The sequence below is a fragment of the Schistocerca americana genome, chromosome 1 (assembly GCF_021461395.2).
Source record: "Schistocerca americana isolate TAMUIC-IGC-003095 chromosome 1, iqSchAmer2.1, whole genome shotgun sequence".
Classification (NCBI taxonomy): domain Eukaryota; kingdom Metazoa; phylum Arthropoda; class Insecta; order Orthoptera; family Acrididae; genus Schistocerca; species Schistocerca americana.
The window spans coordinates 416816783-416822782 of record NC_060119.1 but is presented as its reverse complement, the minus strand read 5'-3'; the positions used below and the strand labels follow the sequence as shown (position 1 = coordinate 416822782).

Sequence of the window (6000 nt, the reverse complement as noted above, 5' to 3'; positions counted from 1 at the left end):
GCCGCCATCCTCTAGTGTCGACGCAGCACGTAAAGCAGGGTGTTGTTAGCAGCAAGACTTATTGCCATAAACCGAAAATGAAAGCGGAGGCATACTCTGCTATGCCTCAGGGGGCGACGACACACTCCTCAGAAACACACTTCCCTCTGCAGGTGTGAGGCAAGTGATGATGTTAAAAACTAAATAGAAAGAAATAAATAAAGACAGAAATGAAGGCAAAAAAAAAAAAAAAAACAGCGACGGTAGCACACTCAAACGAAACTGGCGAGATAATCCCATAGCCCATAGAATTAACGAAGTAATAATCCTCTAAGATAGATTATGTGCTTTCCAATTTTCCAATAATTTTTCATACAACGTTCACACAATTTCCATGTTACCAATTTCCATATTATCAGTATCATAGAACAGTCTACTCTAGTGAGGCCCAGAAGGCCAATATCAAACCTGGGGTATGGTTAAGTCAAGAGTAGTTTGAAAGTCCGAGTGACAAAGATCCAGGGGTACACTCAGGCAATTCTTATACGAGGTGCCTTACTCAGCCTGGAACACCTTTTGATAACCATGAACCATTGCAACTTTAAGAAATCTTGCAAAAGTAATGGTATATTTCCGGTCACATTCCGCCTGGCGATGCTGGCTCCAAAGGTAGTCCATGAAAGAGACAGCATCGGTGAGGCAAAAGTCATAGATCGTGAAAATGGTGTGGCCCAAGAGCCACACCACTGCGTTATGTCGTTTTCGGGGGTTGGTCTGAATATCAGGGGTAAGGAACCAGTCGATTGGCACATAGTCCAGTGTAGTCCCACCGATCAGCGCTAATAGCACACGTGCAAGGTCCCACACTTCTGTGACGTGAGGGCATAAGAGACGATGCTCTCTGGTGTCTACGTCACCACATCGGCCGCAAGCAGCCGAGGGCCATAGGCGGATGGCCGCCAAGCGATGATTAGTGGGTATTAAATTGTTTACAACGCGATACCATAGCGCTGAAACTTCTGTGGGGAGGGCTGGGTGGTTGATATTAGCCCAAGCTTGGTGCCAGATGACCGACGGTCGTCTGTCCTCCAATTTATGTGGTGTGGGCTGGCTCTCGAAGCGCCTAGTAAAGGCGCTTCGATGTGCGTGCCTTGTCGGTGGCCACTGTTAGGACGTAACTTTGATTGAGGTAATAGACCTTGACTGCCGTCATCCGGAATGTAATATGTGTCAAACATACTGGTTCACGCGCCGATTGTGGGCGATAACGGTCGAAAAGCACCGCTGTTGTCCCACCTGGGTCAATCTCACGCAAAGTGGCGATACGGTGAATCAGGATTGCCGCACATTTGCGGGGAAAGTCAATGAGTCCAAGGCCACCATCGACCTTTGGCAGTGTACAAGTCTGTGCATCAACTTTGAATAGTGCATGCCGCCACAACAGGCAATATACTGTTTGTGAGATGGCTCTGCTGGTTTGTTTCGGTAGCGTAAGGAGTTGTGCTACATACCATGCCCGTTATAGGATGTAAGTATTAATCAGTTGGATTCGTTGATGGAGGTCGAGTCGTCGATCAGTGTGACTCACGCAAAGTCCTCTGATGCGCGTGAGAATCCGCCTGCACGTGAGTGTTAACATGCGCTGCGGACAGGCAGTCACCTCAAGACCCAAGGTACGTTGATCCCCTACAATCCGGAACCATGGGCGCTCGATGGTCAATGATCGTGGTCCTAGTGGGATTAGCACCATTTTGTTGGATTTTAAAATGGCACCGGATGCTCGTTCATAAACGTGGAGGACTCGGCGAACTGAATCGATGTCCCTGGCGTTTGCTACAAACACACCTACACCATCCGCGTATGCCGCACTGCGGAAGGTGACGCCTGGGAAAGGAACACCATCGACCATCCGTCCGATGTCACGCAGCACGGGGTCCAAAGCGATAAAATACACTGACAAGGGACACCCTTGTCGAACTGATCATCTGATGGGAACTGGTCGTGATCTGCAGCCGTTCACAATGATTGTGGAATTTGCTCCATCCAAGAAGTGCCGGATGACTCTTATGAAGTGCTCCCCGAAACCCATCCGCGACATAACGGCCAGCAGGTAAGGATGGGACACCCTATCGAAGGCACCGGCGAAATCTAGGGATCAATTGCAGCCGGGGTACGAGCGTCGGCGGTGGGTGAGTAAGACAGCATCACGGTATATAGAAGCAGTGGTGAAGGTGGTTCGATTCGAAACGCCACATGATTGAGTGGGACAAAGTACCTTATTCGTTACCTGTTTAAGACGTGAAGCCACACTTCGTGCCACCAACTTATAAACAGTGTTAAGAACGGTGATGGGACGTATGTCTCTAGCCCGACAGTCGCCTGTGACCTTTGGATTAAGGGCAATACATACAGCTAGAAAATCGGCGGGTAGCTCGCAACCAGCAAAAATCTCCTCGCACATTTTGCAGAAGTGGTCTCCTAACAGGCCGGAAAACCTAGCACTTCAATTAGTGCTGGAATGGCACAATCGAAGGGCGGTATCCTTGCGGAGTACCGCCAGAGATGAAAAACCGCAGTGTCAGGGCCTAAATGCTTGCAGCATGTACGCTCCACATGTGGGGGTCACACACGGTGGTGCGGGCCGATATGGCAACAGGCGACCGTCGAAAACATCGCAAAAGCAAGTGCCGGAGGGAACGACAAAATACGAGAGCACTCGTCAACAGCCCAGTACCACCCTCCATGTCGAGGAGTAAACTGCGACTCCCATTTGAACGCCGCTAGCTGCCAGGCCAGTGGAGAAGCCGTGAGGCCGCCCCACAGCAGCGCCAGGCCGGAGCGAGCTATACTGGCACGAGCTACACCTAGCCGAGTGCTTACATCGTCCACCGCCTACTGTATATGTGTGTGTGCGTGTGTACCACGTATTCTGCGTGCGTGCGGCGGCGACGACGACGACGTTCGCGAGGAGCTAAGGTTATAACTCCAAAAAATATTATTAAAATTATCTGCGATAGGACCATAAGAGACGCTAACGAGGCATCCGAAGGCACTGTCCTGTGCCACCATAAATTACCAGCCTAGCGTAATGCGGCTGCAAGTGCGGTCCGGCTAACCGCAAAAAAAAAAAAAAAAAAAAAAAAAAATTCTTAAGATAATCTTAAATTAATTAAAAGAAATCGTGGTGTGTAAGCAACTAACTACTGGGCACATCAACAACTACGACAAGTTTTGCTACCAGCGGAATATCTGATCACTGCAGAATGTTAACCCATTTCAGGCTGTGTTTTAATTAATATTAGGTGGGCCGATCCCGACGGTACTGCAATGCCGAGCCAACCCGCGACAGAGGTGGAGCTCCGTCATAAGCCAAAAATGAGTTTAATATTCTGGTCGTGCAATGCAGGACGTATCAGATATTAAGCTGATAAGAACAGATACTACACTTTTTTTCCCTCCTACCTCCCCTATAGGCCTACCTTTTCCTCTCCAAAAATGCCGCCATTCTCTGGTGTCGACGCAGCACGTAAAGCAGGGTGTTGTTAGCAGCAAGACTTATTGCCATAAACCGAAAATAAAAGCGGAGGCATACTCTGCTATGCCTCAGGGGGCGACGACACACTCCTCAGAAACACACTTCCCTCTGCAGGTGTGAGGCAAGTGATGATGTTAAAAACTAAATAGAAAGAAATAAATAAAGACAGAAATGAAGGCAAAAAAAAAAAAAACAGCGACGGTAGCACACTCAAACGAAACTGGCGAGATAATCCCATAGCCCATAGAATTAACGAAGTAATAATCCTCTAAGATAGATTATGTGCTTTCCAATTTTCCAATAATTTTTCATACAACGTTCACACAATTTCCATGTTACCAATTTCCATATTATCAGTATCATAGAACAGTCTACTCTAGTGAGGCCCAGAAGGCCAATATCAAACCTGGGGTATGGTTAAGTCAAGAGTAGTTTGAAAGTCCGAGTGACAAAGATCCAGGGGTACACTCAGGCAATTCTTATACGAGGTGCCTTACTCAGCCTGGAACACCTTTTGATAACCATGAACCATTGCAACTTTAAGAAATCTTGCAAAAGTAATGGTATATTTCTGGTCACATTCCGCCTGGCGATGCTGGCTCCAAAGGTAGTCCATGAAAGAGACAGCATCGGTGAGGCAAAAGTCATAGATCGTGAAAATGGTGTGGCCCAAGAGCCACACCACTGCGTTATGTCGTTTTCGGGGGTTGGTCTGAATATCAGGGGTAAGGAACCAGTCGATTGGCACATAGTCCAGTGTAGTCCCACCGATCAGCGCTAATAGCACACGTGCAAGGTCCCACACTTCTGTGACGTGAGGGCATAAGAGACGATGCTCTCTGGTGTCTACGTCACCACATCGGCCGCAAGCAGCCGAGGGCCATAGGCGGATGGCCGCCAAGCGATGATTAGTGGGTATTAAATTGTTTACAACGCGATACCATAGCGCTGAAACTTCTGTGGGGAGGGCTGGGTGGTTGATATTAGCCCAAGCTTGGTGCCAGATGACCGACGGTCGTCTGTCCTCCAATTTATGTGGTGTGGGCTGGCTCTCGAAGCGCCTAGTAAAGGCGCTTCGATGTGCGTGCCTTGTCGGTGGCCACTGTTAGGACGTAACTTTGATTGAGGTAATAGACCTTGACTGCCGTCATCCGGAATGTAATATGTGTCAAACATACTGGTTCACGCGCCGATTGTGGGCGATAACGGTCGAAAAGCACCGCTGTTGTCCCACCTGGGTCAATCTCACGCAAAGTGGCGATACGGTGAATCAGGATTGCCGCACATTTGCGGGGAAAGTCAATGAGTCCAAGGCCACCATCGACCTTTGGCAGTGTACAAGTCTGTGCATCAACTTTGAATAGTGCATGCCGCCACAACAGGCAATATACTGTTTGTGAGATGGCTCTGCTGGTTTGTTTCGGTAGCGTAAGGAGTTGTGCTACATACCATGCCCGTTATAGGATGTAAGTATTAATCAGTTGGATTCGTTGATGGAGGTCGAGTCGTCGATCAGTGTGACTCACGCAAAGTCCTCTGATGCGCGTGAGAATCCGCCTGCACGTGAGTGTTAACATGCGCTGCGGACAGGCAGTCACCTCAAGACCCAAGGTACGTTGATCCCCTACAATCCGGAACCATGGGCGCTCGATGGTCAATGATCGTGGTCCTAGTGGGATTAGCACCATTTTGTTGGATTTTAAAATGGCACCGGATGCTCGTTCATAAACGTGGAGGACTCGGCGAACTGAATCGATGTCCCTGGCGTTTGCTACAAACACACCTACACCATCCGCGTATGCCGCACTGCGGAAGGTGACGCCTGGGAAAGGAACACCATCGACCATCCGTCCGATGTCACGCAGCACGGGGTCCAAAGCGATAAAATACACTGACAAGGGACACCCTTGTCGAACTGATCATCTGATGGGAACTGGTCGTGATCTGCAGCCGTTCACAATGATTGTGGAATTTGCTCCATCCAAGAAGTGCCGGATGACTCTTATGAAGTGCTCCCCGAAACCCATCCGCGACATAACGGCCAGCACGTAAGGATGGGACACCCTATCGAAGGCACCGGCGAAATCTAGGGATCAATTGCAGCCGGGGTACGAGCGTCGGCGGTGGGTGAGTAAGACAGCATCACGGTATATAGAAGCAGTGGTGAAGGTGGTTCGATTCGAAACGCCACATGATTGAGTGGGACAAAGTACCTTATTCGTTACCTGTTTAAGACGTGAAGCCACACTTCGTGCCACCAACTTATAAACAGTGTTAAGAACGGTGATGGGACGTATGTCTCTAGCCCGACAGTCGCCTGTGACCTTTGGATTAAGGGCAATACATACAGCTAGAAAATCGGCGGGTAGCTCGCAACCAGCAAAAATCTCCTCGCACATTTTGCAGAAGTGGTCTCCTAACAGGCCGGAAAACCTAGCACTTCAATTAGTGCTGGAATGGCACAATCGAAGGGCGGTATCCTTGCG

General features: G+C 49.1%; 1 non-coding gene across 1 annotated transcript; it reads right to left on the bottom strand.

Annotated features, from left to right (window-relative positions):
* Positions 1–3276: 3276 nt before the first annotated feature.
* Positions 3277–3476, bottom strand: LOC124554114. The gene has a single exon (XR_006968248.1). It is a non-coding gene; the product is annotated as a U2 spliceosomal RNA (small nuclear RNA).
* Between the last annotated feature and the right edge of the window lie 2524 nt (positions 3477–6000).